This window comes from the organism of the source record quoted next, unplaced genomic scaffold (assembly GCF_019419815.1).
Source record: "Pyrus x bretschneideri cultivar Hongxiangsu unplaced genomic scaffold, Pyrus_bretschneideri_v1 Contig30, whole genome shotgun sequence".
Lineage (NCBI taxonomy): Eukaryota > Viridiplantae > Streptophyta > Magnoliopsida > Rosales > Rosaceae > Pyrus > Pyrus x bretschneideri.
Window position 1 is genome coordinate 1,457,437 of NW_025999613.1, and position 19,108 is coordinate 1,476,544.

Sequence of the window (19,108 nt, forward strand, 5' to 3'; positions counted from 1 at the left end):
CACGTTGGCTGGCAGGGGCCAGGAATCAGCCTGCCATGGGCCGAGGAGGTGGTGTGGTAGGGGGCCACAACTTGTGTTGCTCGGCTTGACTGAAGCCAAGGGCTGGCTCGACATGGGCTAGGAAGTGGGGTGGCATAGGCCACGGTTTGGGTTACCACGTATGGGTTGCTTGCTAAGAATGAGGAAACTGCTTGAGTTTGATTTCTTAGCTGCCGTAGATGGAGCAATCAAGGACAGAGTTGCCAAGATCAGAGCTGTTGAAGATGAAATGTTTGATGAGCGAACTGTTGAGTGTGAAGTGGTTGTTGCCCCCTGACCATTTGCTGCTTAGCTGGCCTTCGAATATTGGATCTTTTAAGCTGTGTTGCCTTCTCGCATTGGAGAGCATTTAGTTTACCCTTTCGCACTAGAGAGTAGACCTAAATCTGTGTCGGGGAATTAGTTTACCCTTTCGCACTGGAGAGCAATTAGTTTATCCTCTCGCACTTAAGAGCAGACCCAAATGGTTGTCGGGGAATTAGTTTACCCTCTCGCACTTGAGAGCAATTAGTTTATCCTCTCGCATTGAAAAGCAGACCCAGATGGGTGTCGGGGAATTAGTTAACCCTCTCGCACTGAAGTGCAATTAGTTTATCATCTCGCATTGGAGAGCAAACCCAGATGGGTGTCGGGGAATTAGTTTACCCTTTCGCACTGGAGGGCAATTAGTTTATCCTCTTGCACTGTAGAGTAGACCCAGATGGGTGTCGAGAAATTAGTTTATCTTCTCGCATCGGAGAGCAGACCCAGATGGGTGTCGGGGAATTAGTTTACCCTCTCGCACTGGAGAGCAATTAGTTTATCATCTCGCACCGGAGAGCATACCCAGATGGGTGTCGGGAAATTAGTTTACCCTTTTGCACTAGAAAGTATGGAAGTCGTTGTTGTGAGCGCAGTTAAGGAAAACTGGACTGCTAGATAATTGAAATAATCATTAGCTATGAAGTCTTGTTCGGCAATCTACATGAGACTTCAAACTGCTTATGGAACCTGCGTAAAGGTGTAAGTGAGAAGCGCAACGAGCTGCTCCCAGACATTCTTCAAGTATTGTGCCATTGTTAGATGTTTCGTCATGTGCCATTCTGAGGTTTGGTTGATGATCAGCTGAGAATCTAAATAGATTGCAAGCTTTTTCATCGCTAAGTCTTTAGCTAGCAAGGGCTACTAATAAAGCATTGTCTTTTGCTCTATCTTTGGATGCTTTGAAGTTTGGAGTGCTATGGGCTTGGTCAGCGCGATTAGGAGACACAGGGCAAGATGGTAGGGTTAGGAGCCATGGTGTAAGATCGGCATGGTTTGGAGCCATGATGACAGATCAAGGGCTGTGGAGAGCCATGGATCAGGTTGGCATGACTTTGAGCACGAAGCTGGGGTCGGCTCGGGCTAGGTTGTGCACCGTAGGAGGACATGGACTACTAGGTCATGGATGCTTGCTTGCTGGTGATGTGTTGCTCTAGTATTATGGAATGATGAGCATAAGACATGCTACCAGTTTGGGCTAGTGTGTTCTTTTGGTACTCGTTTACCCCCATTGCCCCATTAGGCTGGGTTGCTGCGTTTGTCGGAACATAAGTAATCATTGTATCCTCCAATGTATATAGGATGGTTTTGTTTGCTCGATCTTGTCAATGAAATGTTAATGTTACCTATTTATGTTGGTCATATCTCATCGAAGAGCTTTGTTGCGTTAGAAATCGCGTAATCGCTCGGTCATGCGCCTCTTTACTTCTTCCGAAATTTTCCTTTGTTGGGGTAATAGAGCTCTCAGCTACCTCCGGTCGTGACCTGTTAGTCTAGGCTGCTCTTCTATGTGTTTGGCTCAGCTATATCGCATCTGTGGTGCATGTGGTACGCTCCTAACAGGCAAGCAAATTTCTTCGCAGGCTGCTGGTTGAACTTGAGCCGGATTGTGTGACTGTTTATCTCCGTTCTTCGTGCTGCATTCTCAGATGTAAAGTGGATGATGCTTTTTGCGGGCCTAGCCGCGAATGAACACTTCGCCTGGAAAAGGTTGCTCGTGTTGATTATTAGAGTGTGGCCCCAACTGTAAATGTATGCTCGTCTGTGGGCTTAACCAAAAGTGCACGCTCCTCCGTGGGCTAAGATGAGAGTATATGCTATCTCGGGGGCCCAGTCAGGAGTGTACGCTGCCAGAACGCTTGGTTCATAGCTGGTCAAGTTTCGTTCTCTGCCATTGTCCTACTTCAGGACATCTTGTCTGGGGCACGCTGCATCTCGGTACGCTACAAGAGCTGATTCACCTAGGTAGTCTGTTGCACGAGGGCGCTTGTCAACTTTATAACTTGTTGAGATAAATGTTGTTCACCATTTTGGGTAAAAGAGCATAGACGATATACGTCTCCTTGAGTAATGGAAGTGTAATGGATTCCAGGCGCGAGGTTTGAGATGGGATTTGTTAAATCTGCAGAGAAATAGGGTGAAAATACCCCTTATTCAATCGTTGGTCTAGAAATCTGAAGCTGGGACGGATGGTTGAACAAGTTTTGGGATTGTATGGAAGGCCACGGGAGTGGGCTGGGCCACGTGCGTGAGCTGATTTGCATAAGGGGCGCTTGGGTGCGGTGCAGCCTGGTTTGCTTGGTGTTAGGTTGAAGGTGAATTGGGCTTGCGCAGGGCTTAGAGTGCGCTGGGCTCGCGTTGAGTCGCAACTTTGGCTACTTCTTGTGCAGCTCAGGTCGGTTCGCTTTGGGCATGGGCCCATGTAAGCTGGAATAGCGCTGGGCGCTTTTGCCTTGGGCTTGTAGCCCCTGGTTTTGGGCCAGCATCTATTGGGCTCGTTGGGGTGTAGCATTTTGGGTTGCTTTGATATAGGCTTGCGACATTGTGGCGCGAACCTGGGTCTGCTGCTATGAGGTGGCGCGGGCATGGGCTTACTGCTACATGGTTGCCTGCTTACCGTAGGCAGAGGGCTCACCAAAGGTTACCACAATGGTTATTGCAGTGGTGGTTGCCATGGTGGTGCCCCCTGGGGTGGTGCTACTTCATTAACCATTATGTTAAGCCTTGTAGATCGTCGTGGTGGGGCTATGCCTCAATCTTTATTGCTTGGCCCAAATCCTTAAACGTAGGAAGTTCCGTTTTTTGTGGTTTTCGAATTTCTAGTCATTGTACTTTTCTTTTAAGTTTATTCAAAGAACTTTATAAAAAATTCTAGGAATAAGAATGTACGAAAAATCTACAAATGAAAGAAAAATTGGAAACTTTGAATGCAAGAGTCTTCTTTGAGCGTGTGAATCAAGTTCTCAATGAAAGCATCAATTTGTGGATGCAAATTTCCACTGTCTTCTCCTTTGACGAAAATGCACCTACAAAATAATAACACCTAAGATTAAGGCCAAATGCCTCACGCGCCCACGATGAATGGGAGGGCTTTGGCTGAGGAATCTCCGATGCCAAAGTTAGAATTTGAGAGATAAAGTGTTTAGGATTTTTTGGGGAGAGAATGGCCTAGCATTTTAGTGAGAAAACATGGCTTTTTATAGGGGAATGACCGGCCCTATGGTCAAATTATGAGTGTAATTGCAAGATATTATGTGAAATAATATCTTGCAATTAACTTGGCAATCAATCCCAAATTCAATAAGAAAATTGGGAGTTACCTTTTGAGTTAGGATTTGATGAGGAGTAATGAGAGGGTTTTGAATAAATACCATTTTGATCACCGTTGTTTCTTCCTTGATTGAGTTGTTATTGTCCGTTGCATGCGCGTCGGAATCCCGATGTGCCTCGAGGTAATTTTGTCTTTTTAACCCAAAAGTACATGAGTCGCCTCCATAATTTTCTTGACTATTTTTGGCTCCACAAGCATATACTAACTTATTGTTAGGTTGATAATTAAAGAGATTTTATAAATTGTATTGTGTAATTTTTTTTAATGTTATTATTGGAGGAAATACGAATTGAGATCTATTTCAACATTGAGAAAAGACTTTCGTTGATGCACATATTTCACTTAATTTAAATTTGAGGCAATGTCAGTCTAAGCTTATAACTTGGTTTAAATTTGAGGTATGTTTTTAGTTTCCTTGAAGTAATTTGAACGTCTTTTTGTTCTCCAACTCCGTGTGATTTAGTTGGGCCTTTTCATGCTTAATATTAAATTGTCACCCAATAGGTTTAAAAGAGCGTTTCTAAGGTGGTGCGGATCGGAATTCAACGGTCGTGATTTGTTGAATTCACGGTAGAACCGGGCTGTTGTGACCTAATGTAATTCAAAACTTTTAATTTTTTTTATTTACTGGGTATGTTTTTGTTGAAAAGAAAGGGGGAGGCGGGGAACTGAGAGATTATTTGCGTGTTGAAGATAGAAAGTGATGCGAACTAAGTAAGCACACAAATTAAAACCCTCTTGTGACAATTGTAGTAAAGATGCAAGTAGGGATCGTTCTAGACCGGGGATTAGGAGGGATTACTAAATCACTTGGAAACTGACTCAAAAACGTAAAACAAACGTTAAAAACACTAAACTAGACTCAAAGAATGCAAAGCTAAACAATAAAACACTAAAGCAAATCAAAAGACTCAAAGAATACAAAACGCTTATAAACACAAACTAAGACACTTTCTAACTAAATTGGACACTAAGGTAAAGGGGGATTGAGGTTTTGACGAAAATAAATCAAATGCACAAATTGTAATTTAAAGGCAGAATTTAAATATGAATGTGATGAAATATGGAATGAATGCTAGCTAGAAGGTTCTTCTCCACACATGTTACACTTGCATACAAAATGATTTTCAGTTGGTCTTTCGATAAATTATGAAACTCAACACCCCGGGTTAATTAGGTCCGCTTAAATTAACCGTCAAGTTTTCCTTAAGTTAATGAATTGGATGGGTTAGCGCAACGCAATTCAAAACATTCTCCAAAAGTCCTTTACGTGAAAAGCACAATAAAGATACAATCAAAGATCATTAAGCAACATGAAAACTATAAGTGTTGACGAGGCATTCGTTACTATGATGAGCATGAAACTAGTGCCAAGAATTCATTTAACGCGATTGTTTATAAGCAACCTCCACTACTTGTGAATATAAGTTCATAACTATTAGGTGAAACTCACTTATATTCTAGCGTCATATTCATGCATGAAAATTAAGCGTGCACTCTCAATCAACATACATAAATAAGTTATCGATCAAGCAGTTAAACAAATTGAATTCACCATTCATGAAATTCCAACCAAATATAATCAATTCATATTGCAAGCATAAACATGGTTTCGAATCACCCCCTAGCTAACTAGGGGGATTTAGCCTCTCATGTTCACAACAAGAAAAATAAACTTGAATTTAAACATAAAGAACAAAGGATGGATTACACCTAGAACGCCCAACGACTCCACTTGAATTTCTGCGCGTCTAAGTCCCTTTTTCCTCTTCTCCTTGCTGCGACAGTGAAGTTAAATGGTGTTTTTGGTTGATTTTCTGGTTTGGGAATGGGTTTAGGGTAGTGTGGTGGTGCGGCAAGGTGGTGGAGTGATGGAGGAAAGGTTGTATGGTGGCTGGAATGGTGGGAAGGCTGCGGACAGGTTTGGAATTTTATGGGATGGTGGCTGCACGGCTGGACAGTTTTTTTGGGAAGTCACGGCTTAAGGGGGGGCGAATGGATGGAATTATGGAGAGAATATTAGGGTCAAATGGTGGCTGCATGAAGATGGGGGAAGATCATTGGTAGTGCACGGATTAGGGTGGAAAAAATGGGCCAAATGCGGCTAAGAAGAAAATATATAAATATGGTGGCTACGGCTTTTGTTTAAGGGAATTAGGTTTTTTTTTTATGAAATCCATCAATGGCAGCGGCTTAGGTTAGATTAATGGGATAATGGGCTGCACGGATGATGGTAGAAAAATGGGAAAAAGTGGTTGATTAAAAAAATGGACAATGGGAACCCACGGCTTATGAGAAGAATAATGGGATGGTTTAAATGTGGAAGTGGCTGCATGGTAAATAGAATTAGGGAGAATGTGGTTTTGCGGCTAGGGTTAGGAAAATGTATGATTTCAGAAAACTAACCCTAGCTTATTTAAAATTAAATCAAAGGCTTACGAAAATAGGAAATTAAAACATAAATATAAAGGTGCGGCTAGGAAGGGAAATAGGGCTAGGGCCTTGGTTTTGTGTCCTAAAGTGCCTATAAGGCCGTCAAAGTGGCTAGAAAATACGGACGTTTAAGTTTAGGAAAGGTTACCAAAACGGGAAACTTAGGGTTAACTTTCCTAAAATAGGAAACCTTGTTTGAGTAGGATTCCTCGTTTTGGTAAGAATTCATCGTTGGAGTATGATTTCATCGTTTCTTCAAGTCTTCAACTCATTCGTTCCTCTTTCGCTCCAAAAGACTCCAATTTGCATCTTCTTGCACACTTTGGCCTTATAATCTGAAAATACACAAAAGTGGCCTTAAACACTAAAACAACTAAGTAAACACAACATAAATGCACGAGAACAAGCTAATTAAGTCGCATGAATATGCTCCTATCAAATTCCCCCACACTTAACTTTTGCTAGTCCTCGAGCAAAACAAAACAACTAAAGTAAACAAAACGCAACAAAACAAACAAAACATAACCTAAACCTTCCAACGTTTGCCTCAAGGATTTCCAATGAAACATGACATGTCAAAGATCATTACGCACATAACTTTTAGTCTTACTTCCCCTTAAGCACATACTTAATCATAATCACCATTCACTAGTTCGCATTTAATCAATTAAAACACATTTTGAAGGTAGTAACATGCCTTAGAGAATTCCCTCAATTCCTCACTAGTTATGCACTCAATTTTCACTCAGATTTTCTGACTACACACCCTACACTAGTTATATGTGAGCAGATTGATGTAACATGAAAGACTAGTACTCACATATGTTATAACAAAGAAAGCAATTTCTAGAGTAATTAAACGTGTTTGGATATGATCTCATGAATGGAATGCTACTACTTAGATGCGAGAACCAGTGACACCATATGCTCATACCAAATTCAAACTCCACAATTGAAATGCACAACACTCAAGATAGAAGTCAAGGGTTGTAACGGGGCTTGGGGTGTTGGCTCACAAGGAAAGGTAGGGATAAACAAAAGTTCTTGAAGCATTAGCAAGTAAAGTAATGAAATTAAGACTTAGAATTCCCTTAGAATGCAGAAATCAACTTTTAGACAAACAGGGGAGATTTAAACAACTCTTATGGCCTAATTCATTGTTTTGGGCCCTTACTTCAACAACCAATACTTTTCAATTTTTTTTTTCTTTCATTTTTTTTTTTTCTTCTAACCGTGCCTATGGCACAAAAACTCACATCCATAATCCTTCCCCCACACTTATTTTCTGCAACACATTAATCAAAAGGAATTCATTGCTTACTATGCTTCAAGAACAAGGGTAAGGATTGTCCTAATCTAGGCTAGGTGAGGATAATGCGGGTTAACGAAGAATATGGGCTAACACGGCTCAATGGGGTGAAACTTAAACACAAAATGAGTGAAGGGCACATGGCTGTTTGGCTTTTGTGGTGGTCACTACACAACTTCATCTTGAATATGTGTTATGCAAATCAATATCATGCTTTAAATGAAATGGGCATGAGTTCTAGCATTTGGAACTAAGTGATGAAACGCCTTCTAAGTAGTAACCAAGCAAAGAATAATGAGATCATGCAACGACTGAGAAAACAATGATGCAAAGATTATAACTCTCCAAATAACGTTTAGGCTCAAGTCTCACAGGGATGTAGCGTTTGTTTAAGTTCCTTCCTTCAAGCATGTTACAAAAACTAATTTTTTCTTTTGTGATTACATGTGAGTTCGTAAACTATAACTACAACCAAGCATAAACCAAAGAGTATATCAAACGTCCATCCATGTTTGTAACTTTCTTTAACCATCATGCAATTACAAACCAAATCCTCATCATTGTGTTGGAAGGTACCCTACGACACAAACAAACATACAAAAATAACTCTTTTTGGGTTTTTGAAAACAAATTTTCAAATTTTTATGGTATTTTCGGATTTTTAAGTCAACACACACTAAAACACTCTAAAATAGCTTAAAAACACATAAAAACAGTGGGAAACCAGTTTAGACATGTTAGGTGGTAATACCCTACGATTTTCATGCACAAATATCTCAAAACAGAATGTTACCCCCCCACACTTAAACTAAACATTGTCCTCAATGTTTTAAACACAATTAAAAAAAAAAAACATTACACAAAACATAAAGTAAGCAACAAAGGAAAGGGTTTAGGGACGCAAATCTGAGTGTGGAGCGATTCCCAAGTTCTTCCTTTGTTGATTGCATGGGTTGCCTCCCACGAAGCGCTTGCTTTAACGTCTTCCAGCCGAACGAAGAACACAATCATGCCTTAATGGAACCCACGGCATGGAGTTGATCATTGAATGGATGATGATACTTGAAATGTTCCGGCAATGGTTGAATTTCAAGAGTGGGTGCCCTAATTATTGACATCAACAACATATTAGTCAAAAACGACTTTGGATTTTGAGTTGGTGGCTTACCTACATGCTCCAATAAGAACTTAAGTACATCCTCCACGAAATGCTTCTCAAAACATTCAAGAATTGGATCTTTGTATGGAGTGGAATAGAGATCTGTCCTAAGATCCATGTAAACTCTTTCACCAAATTGGATTTGAGTAGGTGCCTGCAATGAAGAATGTAACACACGATTAATTGAAGTGGGAATTGGAATTTGAGTTGGTGGCTTACCTATGGGCTGCAATATTGGCTCTAAAGTCGCAGCACATTCAACAAACGCACAAGGGATGTTTTCATTTAGATTGGACATTTTGAAGGTTGTGGCTGTGTGATCCACTCCAATTTCCTCCTTGATGAATTCAAGATGCTCCTCAACCACTTTTTCCTCGTGACTTGTTGGAAAGGTGTCCAAGATGTCTTTCTTCCCCTCATCTTTCATGGATTGCATGAACCTGCCAGGGAAGGGTGCATTTGGGGGAACAAAGTTAGAAATAATTAAATTTGGAACAACCTTACTTGAATGGGGTGGTGTAGGAATATTGGGAGGTTGCAGCAAGGGTTGTTCTTCCCTTGCCGTGCCTTGTGCATCCTCCTCCTCTTCGAGCAGTAGCAATTCATCCATGGGCTCATCTTCAACCATTTGTTCTTGAATTTGTTCCATGCATTCTGCATTCTGCCTAAATTGACTGTTCCACTCAGCCAACTTTTTTGCTTGATAGAAATCCTCAATTGGTCGCCAAAATGCGTTTTGTTGAAATGGTTGAGCTTCCCTGCCCTGCTCCACAGAATTCAGTTGTTGAATAACTTCCTTATAAAAATTTGATATACCTGAATTTGGATGTGAAGATTGAGGGGAAGGCTGTGGTGGTGCATATGAATCCTCATATGGTTGCCAATATGTTTCTTGGTGAGTCTCCTTAGCTTGATTTTGTGAACCCTGCACCAAAGAGTTTAATTCATTAAGAATTTGATTATAATCTATTGATGAACCTGAGTTTGATTGAGCATATTGCATATAAGGTTGTGGCGGCTGCATAGATCTTGAACAGAACTCCTCATATGGCTGCCAATATGCTTCATGTTGAACTTGTTGAGCTTTCCACCACATAGAGTTTGAATGATCACTCCAATCGCTTTGTGGATATTGATTGGCTTGGTATCCTTGCCTATAAGACGCACTAAATGTAGGGACATTTTGTATTGTGGTCCTTTCAGCAATCTGCGACAATTGAGAAGTAAGATTTGCCAATTGAGCTTGAATGCTAGCAACATCCATGTCTTACTTCTCAAGCACCTAAAATCAAAGAAAAAGAACTAAAGCAAATATCAAAAGTAACATCAAACAAAGAAAATAAAACTAAGTTAGAAACTAAAACGAAAACAAACTAAACGAAAATAAAATAACCAAGGGATTAGCAAAGTTGCTAATCCCCGGCAACGGCGCCAAAAATTTGATGCGAACTAAGTAAGCACACAAATTAAAACCCTCTTGTGACAATTGTAGTAAAGATGCAAGTAGGGATCGTTCTAGACCGGGGATTAGGAGGGATTACTAAATCACTTGGAAACTGACTCAAAAACGTAAAACAAACGTTAAAAACACTAAACTAGACTCAAAGAATGCAAAGCTAAACAATAAAACACTAAAGCAAATAAAAAGACTCAAAGAATACAAAACGCTTATAAACACAAACTAAGACACTTTCTAACTAAATTGGACACTAAGGTAAAGGGGGATTGAGGTTTTGACGAAAATAAATCAAATGCACAAATTGTAATTTAAAGGCAGAATTTAAATATGAATGTGATGAAATATGGAATGAATGCTAGCTAGAAGGTTCTTCTCCACACATGTTACACTTGCATACAAAATGATTTTCAGTTGGTCTTTCGATAAATTATGAAACTCAACACCCCGGGTTAATTAGGTCCGCTTAAATTAACCGTCAAGTTTTCCTTAAGTTAATGAATTGGATGGGTTAGCGCAACGCAATTCAAAACATTCTCCAAAAGTCCTTTACGTGAAAAGCACAATAAAGATACAATCAAAGATCATTAAGCAACATGAAAACTATAAGTGTTGACGAGGCATTCGTTACTATGATGAGCATGAAACTAGTGCCAAGAATTCATTTAACGCGATTGTTTATAAGCAACCTCCACTACTTGTGAATATAAGTTCATAACTATTAGGTGAAACTCACTTATATTCTAGCGTCATATTCATGCATGAAAATTAAGCGTGCACTCTCAATCAACATACATAAATAAGTTATCGATCAAGCAGTTAAACAAATTGAATTCACCATTCATGAAATTCCAACCAAATATAATCAATTCATATTGCAAGCATAAACATGGTTTCGAATCACCCCCTAGCTAACTAGGGGGATTTAGCCTCTCATGTTCACAACAAGAAAAATAAACTTGAATTTAAACATAAAGAACAAAGGATGGATTACACCTAGAACGCCCAACGACTCCACTTGAATTTCTGCGCGTCTAAGTCCCTTTTTCCTCTTCTCCTTGCTGCGACAGTGAAGTTAAATGGTGTTTTTGGTTGATTTTCTGGTTTGGGAATGGGTTTAGGGTAGTGTGGTGGTGCGGCAAGGTGGTGGAGTGATGGAGGAAAGGTTGTATGGTGGCTGGAATGGTGGGAAGGCTGCGGACAGGTTTGGAATTTTATGGGATGGTGGCTGCACGGCTGGACAGTTTTTTTGGGAAGTCACGGCTTAAGGGGGGGCGAATGGATGGAATTATGGAGAGAATATTAGGGTCAAATGGTGGCTGCATGAAGATGGGGGAAGATCATTGGTAGTGCACGGATTAGGGTGGAAAAAATGGGCCAAATGCGGCTAAGAAGAAAATATATAAATATGGTGGCTACGGCTTTTGTTTAAGGGAATTAGGTTTTTTTTTTATGAAATCCATCAATGGCAGCGGCTTAGGTTAGATTAATGGGATAATGGGCTGCACGGATGATGGTAGAAAAATGGGAAAAAGTGGTTGATTAAAAAAATGGACAATGGGAACCCACGGCTTATGAGAAGAATAATGGGATGGTTTAAATGTGGAAGTGGCTGCATGGTAAATAGAATTAGGGAGAATGTGGTTTTGCGGCTAGGGTTAGGAAAATGTATGATTTCAGAAAACTAACCCTAGCTTATTTAAAATTAAATCAAAGGCTTACGAAAATAGGAAATTAAAACATAAATATAAAGGTGCGGCTAGGAAGGGAAATAGGGCTAGGGCCTTGGTTTTGTGTCCTAAAGTGCCTATAAGGCCGTCAAAGTGGCTAGAAAATACGGACGTTTAAGTTTAGGAAAGGTTACCAAAACGGGAAACTTAGGGTTAACTTTCCTAAAATAGGAAACCTTGTTTGAGTAGGATTCCTCGTTTTGGTAAGAATTCATCGTTGGAGTATGATTTCATCGTTTCTTCAAGTCTTCAACTCATTCGTTCCTCTTTCGCTCCAAAAGACTCCAATTTGCATCTTCTTGCACACTTTGGCCTTATAATCTGAAAATACACAAAAGTGGCCTTAAACACTAAAACAACTAAGTAAACACAACATAAATGCACGAGAACAAGCTAATTAAGTCGCATGAATATGCTCCTATCAGAAAGTGAGGCAAAGAAAGGGAGCTAGGGTGAGGATTCGATTTCAGGTGGATTGAAGCTCCGTTGCAACTGTGACCCGATAATCTTATACATTTAATTTTTTTTGTCCACTAGGTGTGTTTTTTTTTCTTCAGCGAGAGATTGAGTGATTAGGGTTGTCTTTATAGGGAAAAAGATGCAGAGAGAGGGAGCCAGTGAAGGGTGAGAGTGTTCGATTTCAGGTGAATTGATTGCAACCCAGTAAATCTTATACCTTTAAAAAAGAAATTGTTCAATGATGTGTACTTGTCGGAGAGAGAATGATAGTTGAGGGTTGTATTTGTAAGGAAAGAGAGACAGAAAGATGGAGTTGGTGAAGGGTGTAAACGCTTGATTTCATGTTAATTGAAGTTGCGCTTGGATTGGAGTTAACAAGGGTGGTTCATCTAGAACCTTAGAACAAACTCAGGCTGTGAAGGTTAGCCTTTGAAGAAATCTAGATGCTCTATTATAATCCATTTGCATTTTATTTTGGTATCACTTTCAAAATAAATGGGCTAATTAGGTCACCTATTAAACCTACGCGTTTTCTAAGGTGCGGTCTAAATGTGGTTCATTAGATCAAATCTGACAGGCTAAAAATCAATCCATCAAAATGAGTTTGTGATGAAACTGGGTTATAAATGACCCGTCATTAAATGAAAAGAATACCCGACACCAACTTAAAATTTTTTGGATTTAAGCTCTCTCCCTGCCTGACAACAACAGTAACCTTTTTAAATTTATGTGCTCCTCCCAAACTCTCCATCTCCAGCAAGCGCTCAAATTTCCTTCTCGTTCAAAATATTGCTTCTCATTCAAAAATTTGTTTCCTGCTCTAAACCTAGTGGTACTTATGATATGCTTGTCTTCTCCAGCCTCATTGCACTTACAGACAGCGGTTCAAAAAATTAGGGGAGTTTTGTTCAAGGGTGTCTAGTCGGTTTCACATAAAGGATGTGTTTTTCGCTTCATTCAAGTTGGGTTTAGAGTCATAATCAACGTCATATTTGATTCTCCACAGTAAATTTCAAATTCGATGAGTGATGCTTTGTTCACAATAGATGTAAAGCTATGAAACTTTGTTGACAGGTTGTTGTAAGGGTATCTATGGTTGAATTTGTTTGTGTTAAGGATATGCTAACCCACGATATTCAACTAGTAACCAAAGAACAAAATTCTTATAAGAGAAAGTTAACAACCTATTCCAAGCCCCATGTGTTGGGATTAATAAGGAGAAGTTTGATGAGGCACATCTTTGTTCCTTTAGGGCAACCTGCTTTGGTGACCTTAAGTAACTGACCTATTTAATAGGTTATGAAATGAACAAGTTCACAAAGCAGGGTTTCTGCCTCATTACTGGGCTAGGATGTAACGAACTCCATGACTTAAAGGTTGAGCCAGAACGGATTGGCTACTTAAGGAGTTTTTCCTGGGAAATTAGGGTTGGTAGGTGAACGTAGCAAAGGGAGGAAAAAAATAGGACATAGGTAAAGCAAAGGCCACCCCTAAGAAAGTCACCAAAAAATTATATTTGACTTGTTGGGAGATTGAAATGGTCTTTATGGAGTGCAAGAACGAGAATGATGCCTTCAAGCTAGGTCTGGTCTACTTTGCTGAGGTTGTGTTGATTGGGACAAATACCAATGTAGCTATGAATCTAGACTACCTCTACCTCGTGAAGAATATGTATAGGTTCAACAGTTTTTCATGAGGTTCTAACTTCTTTGAACAACTTTAAGACACCCTCTCCTACATTACTTTTAGGAGAGGTAGAGGTACAGTTGACGATGGTGGTTAGGAAGATGATGAGGAAGAAGAAGAAGAAGTTAGGGAACCAAGAGAGGGTAGTGGTTCGGATGGGGCTACAAAGGATGTTCATACGTTTTTCAGGTATTATGTGTTGCTTTCGTTGGTAATATTGACTTTATTACAATGATTGAATAATAATTAATTGAGCAATACGTAAAAGTGTAGGCATACGAAAAAAAAATCCCCAAATTAAGATGTCCTTACGTTACTGTAAGATGATGGATCCAAGAGTTACATCGAGAATTATACGATGGAAGACAACAAAGAAGCAACCGATCTACGAACAACTGAAGTTGTACATAACTGAGAGCAGAGAGGTATCACTGCATTTCAAAACTTTTGAAATTTATGAATGAAAGTGAATGTCTATGAATAATGAGTGAAAATGTAAACCTAATGAGTGAATTTAAATAGAAGGAGGCTGTGGAGATATGAAAGATTGTCCCCGCTAAAGCGGAGAAGAACAAAGCGTACTAGACGTGGGTTGATGAAGTCAATGTTATGATACCTGACAACCTCATTTCCGACACAAATGATGTTAGTGAGTTGAAACTGTAGATTAAGGATTTGAAGGTGTCAAGAGAATGAGATTTCAGATAAGAAAGTGCTGACAAAAGTGGAAGAGCTGTCCATGGTGGTGGAAAGAAGATTTGGCAACAAAATGGACTGGTTTCTAGTAATGTATCCCACATAATTTCTCCTAATGTTGAAAATTGTGGCAATTGTGATGTTGAGTGTCTTTTTGTATCGATAAAATGTTGTAAATGTTTTTTCTAATTATTTTACACTTGTGGATAAAACTACTGTGAACGCTACCATGATGCGAGGACAACTCAAAGATCAATTAGAGATCGGAAATGCATTGTGTTTAAAGGATTTGGGCTAGTGTTGTTGAAAACAATGATGGGGTAGTGGTGGAGTTTAGTAGATCATGGTTGGACGTTGTGAAGCGGGTCTACATGCCCCTGAGCCTTGATCACCGTTGGGTTGTCGTCAAGATGAATCTAAAGCTAAGAAAATAATTGTGTATGACTCATTAAATATAGCAACCAACTAGCGCCAAGCGGCTGTAAAATTGGCATTGCTCACGTGTTACCGGATGTCCTCAAAAGCCAATTATGGGAGGGGAAGAAAGAACCTTGGCCAATCATGATAATTCCAAGGTCCTCACAACAAGACAAAGAGTGAGTTGAAATGTTAGTGAATTTAGTCAAATATTGAATTGTTACTGAAAGTTGTTGAATTGTTGTATGGCACATGGGGGATTGTAGTATTTTCACTTTAAAAGTAATTCAGTTGTTTTTTGCCAGACTTTCCTTTAGATGTAGTACCGCCGTCCAATGTCCTTGCATTTCAACTCATGATGACAGTTGACATGTTGCATGGGGTACACGATCTGTAGAATGATTCGTGATTAACAATTTTAGTGTTAGTGTAGAATGATCGGTAATGAACAGTGTTAGTGTAGGGGAAGAAATACAATATTGTTGATATGTGGTGCTAGACAACTTTTTTATTTGTAAACACATTTTGTAGTTGTTTCGGATGCATGTAATGTGTTGGACAGCTGTTTGATTGGGAATGTTCTAAATATTTATCTATATTTGTAGTTGTTTTAGATGAATTCGTAAACATGTTGAACCAATGTTTTTCCATATTTCTACATATTAATTAGCAAATATGTTGAACCAATGAGGATTAGCAAGGGCTCATTCACAAACAATATGATGAGCAAACAAGGACATATAGTGATCACCAAAGCAAATATATTAAGTAAAGATAATTTGTTCAAATACTAAAGGTTACATTGCCCACAAATAAACCACATTTCACAAAAAAAATCTTAAAGTTTAAAACCATCCAACCGTCTAAGCTAGCTAAAAACTCAAACAAGAAACATAAAGTACTACTACTAGAACATCAAGAAACATTAATTAAAACTATTGGAACCAATCCGTGTAATTCTAAGTAACCTATAATACAATAAAACTACCGCAAGCAAACCTTAGGCTGGCCAACGCAGGGAGAGGGGGGTGTGGTTGGCCGAAGGCTCTCCGACGGTCAAATTAGTGAATGATTTGAGATTCAAGCAGTGGGCAAGAGAATTAAAGTATATAGATTGCGTTGCCATAGATGAACCCTATGTGGGTGTATTTGTACCGTGGGAGAGATTTTTTAGGATAAAATCCTCATTCTAAGCTGGAGAATCCTAGAGGATATCTAGTATGTAGATATTACATCCTCTTAGTTGTTGTGATTATTTGCAGCACACATTTATCCCTAGATTGTAAGGACTTCTGATTGTGTCTATATTTGGGGTTAAATCGCGTGTCTTGTGGAACAAGCATGGTCATCCAGTGGAGGCGCTAGGACTCCGCCTATTACCCCGGCATTGAGTGATGGTGGCACCCTGCTTCGTATGATATAGCTCTGCCTAGAGCTGGTGAGTCCATGACCAGACTTTTGCGATAACAGTATTCGAATCCGCTTTACTCCGACCTTGAAAATCATGGTCCCACAAAAACGTCTAAACTTTAAAATTAAACAACCATCCAAATTCTTAAACTTCTCAACTCCATCATCATTTATTGTCACCTCTACAGTGACTGTTACTTGAACATTTAGACAACGCATTTGTTTTTTTTTTTTTTTTTTGAGAGGAGCTGGAAACGCGTTAGTGACTATCCTCTCCCTGTGGTCCAGACCAACTCTTGACTCATCCCTTACACCATCTTCCTTTCTACTCTCTGGTTGAGGGAAGCAAAGGATTAGATCATCCTCGAACATCTTATTAACTAGAACCAATCATCTAGGTATTTCAGATGACATCCACATCCCTCAACTATTCGTCTCCCACAACATAAACATACCTCAAAAACTTTTAATAACTGAAGAAAGTAGGCAGACAAACATCCTTCAACACTATTATTTGTAAGCGGGTACTAATGGTGAATGATTGATTGGGGATGTTTTAGAAATACGTCTCCATATTTGTAGTTGTTTTTCATAACTCCTCGTCCCTGTTCACCACTAGCACCAGCTTTAGCAGTAGAAAAACATCAATTTTTGTATTCACACTCTAATGGTCATTGCATTAAAGGAATTAATAGAGCCATCATCAACCCTTACAAGCTTGTCATTGGGTAGAGTGACATTCTTGATGATCTTCGAGTTCCTAAACTAGATAGGTATCTGAGGGATTTAGACCCACATAGTCAACAAAGTTATAGGATTAGATTCCCTAAACTCCACCATCCACCTTTCCAAATGAAAAATTTGTCCTCTCACATACCAGTGATGGTTGTGCATCACATACTCAACTTTATCTTTGGCAGTGAACACTAGGGTAAACCATTTATGGTTGAAATAGTATGAGAAAAATGTGTTTTTAAAACCACATTTTCAACTCAAAGTGAGCTCCTTGTAGATGACCTCATCCTCGAAAAGTTTCCTAAACATTTTTCCATTAAGACCCTGGCCTTTATATGCTCCACATAAATGATGAAAACCTGGTTGGTGTCCACCCTTGTCACAGCCCTTTCCAAAACTTACAATTGTCAGTTTCGAAAGTAATTAGAGTATCCCTAGGGTTAGGAATTGGAATGAGTTTGCCCAGAAAGGAAGTATACGGTTGGAGCATGATCTTCTAAGGTGGGATGAAGTAGCAACAACTAGGAAGTTGTGAGCAATTTTGGGGGAGGTGGGTGAGAGAGTAAGTGACGATTTAAAGTTTCGGGTTTGAATGAAAAAAGGGCAAGGAGATTATGTCATGCACAAATGACACCACCAACAAATAAAGGATAAAAGTGGCGTGCAGAACAATATGAACAAGCAAATAATGATTGCAAATATTTCAATTATCTGGGCATGGAAATAAAGAAGCCATACCAGGCGCCTAGGGGAAATGAAAGGACTCCATAATTGAGATTGGATGACCAATCATGGCACAAAGAAGGTTTAACCTCTTTATGAAACGTTCCATGCGAAGAGGTGGTTCCATTCAGTTATTCCCACCACTTGATTTTGAAACGAGGGTGTTTAAGATGAAGTCGTTAGTTTATTATGTATGGGATGATGAGTCAAAGGTTATGACACTAAACCCTAAATAAGTAAACAGCCCTACAAAAAACCATCTAGTTTCGCCATGTGGGAGGCTATGACTAGGTCTCTATTATAAAACTAAAATTCCACCCTCTGCACACCACCAGACTTGTCACATATGGCTAAGATTGAGCCTCTTTTATAAAAGTAAACCTGACATTTCATTTCCCTCCACCCTATTGCTGCCTGATGTATCCACGAGGCTGACTCAGGGTATGCCACATGTAAATTAATTTGTAATGATAAATTTCTAATAAAAAATTAAGAATGAAAAACGTACAAATATAAAAAAAAAAATTAAAAAAATTATGAAGCCGCTCGGGATCACATCCTCTAAGATATGATCGCGGTTATATGGCGATATGTATTTTTGGAATTAATGAAACGGTCTTGAATATTGTTTTTACTAAGATGGGCCATAATTTGAAAAAATTGTAATAATTATTTTATAAATGGGAAAAATGTAAAAAAATATTAGAAACGCTTGTATTGACAAAACCAATAATGCACAAATCGTAGTGACAAACACTAACCGTCAGATTGTCATTTACAAACACCTTTGATTTTTCATCACCGTTAGCCTATTTCATGATTCTTTTTTCAAATATCATATTTTAGTGGAATGCTAAAGATGAACGGTTTGGATCGTTGACATCATGTTCGGAAGATTAAGGTTTGCTCAAATATTACTCGATGTTCAATAAGTTTCTAAACACTAAAGAACATCACGTTCTGGCATTTGATAATTAATTGCAAAGCGAATGTTTCATCTGTTGTAATAAAGTGTACATTTTAGCATTTGAACCGAACCGTCTTGCTTTTCTTTTACTGGGAGAAGAGGTTGAGATGGTACAAATTATTGTACAGAGGGTAGGGACTTGAATTAGAAGTGATTTTGTGCAGATGGTAGTTGAGATTTGAGAGCGTTCCAGGCTGGTCTGTTCAGTCTTCAGTATCAGTTCACGCTAGCTCAGTCCGACTCTTAAGGTAGGCTGTG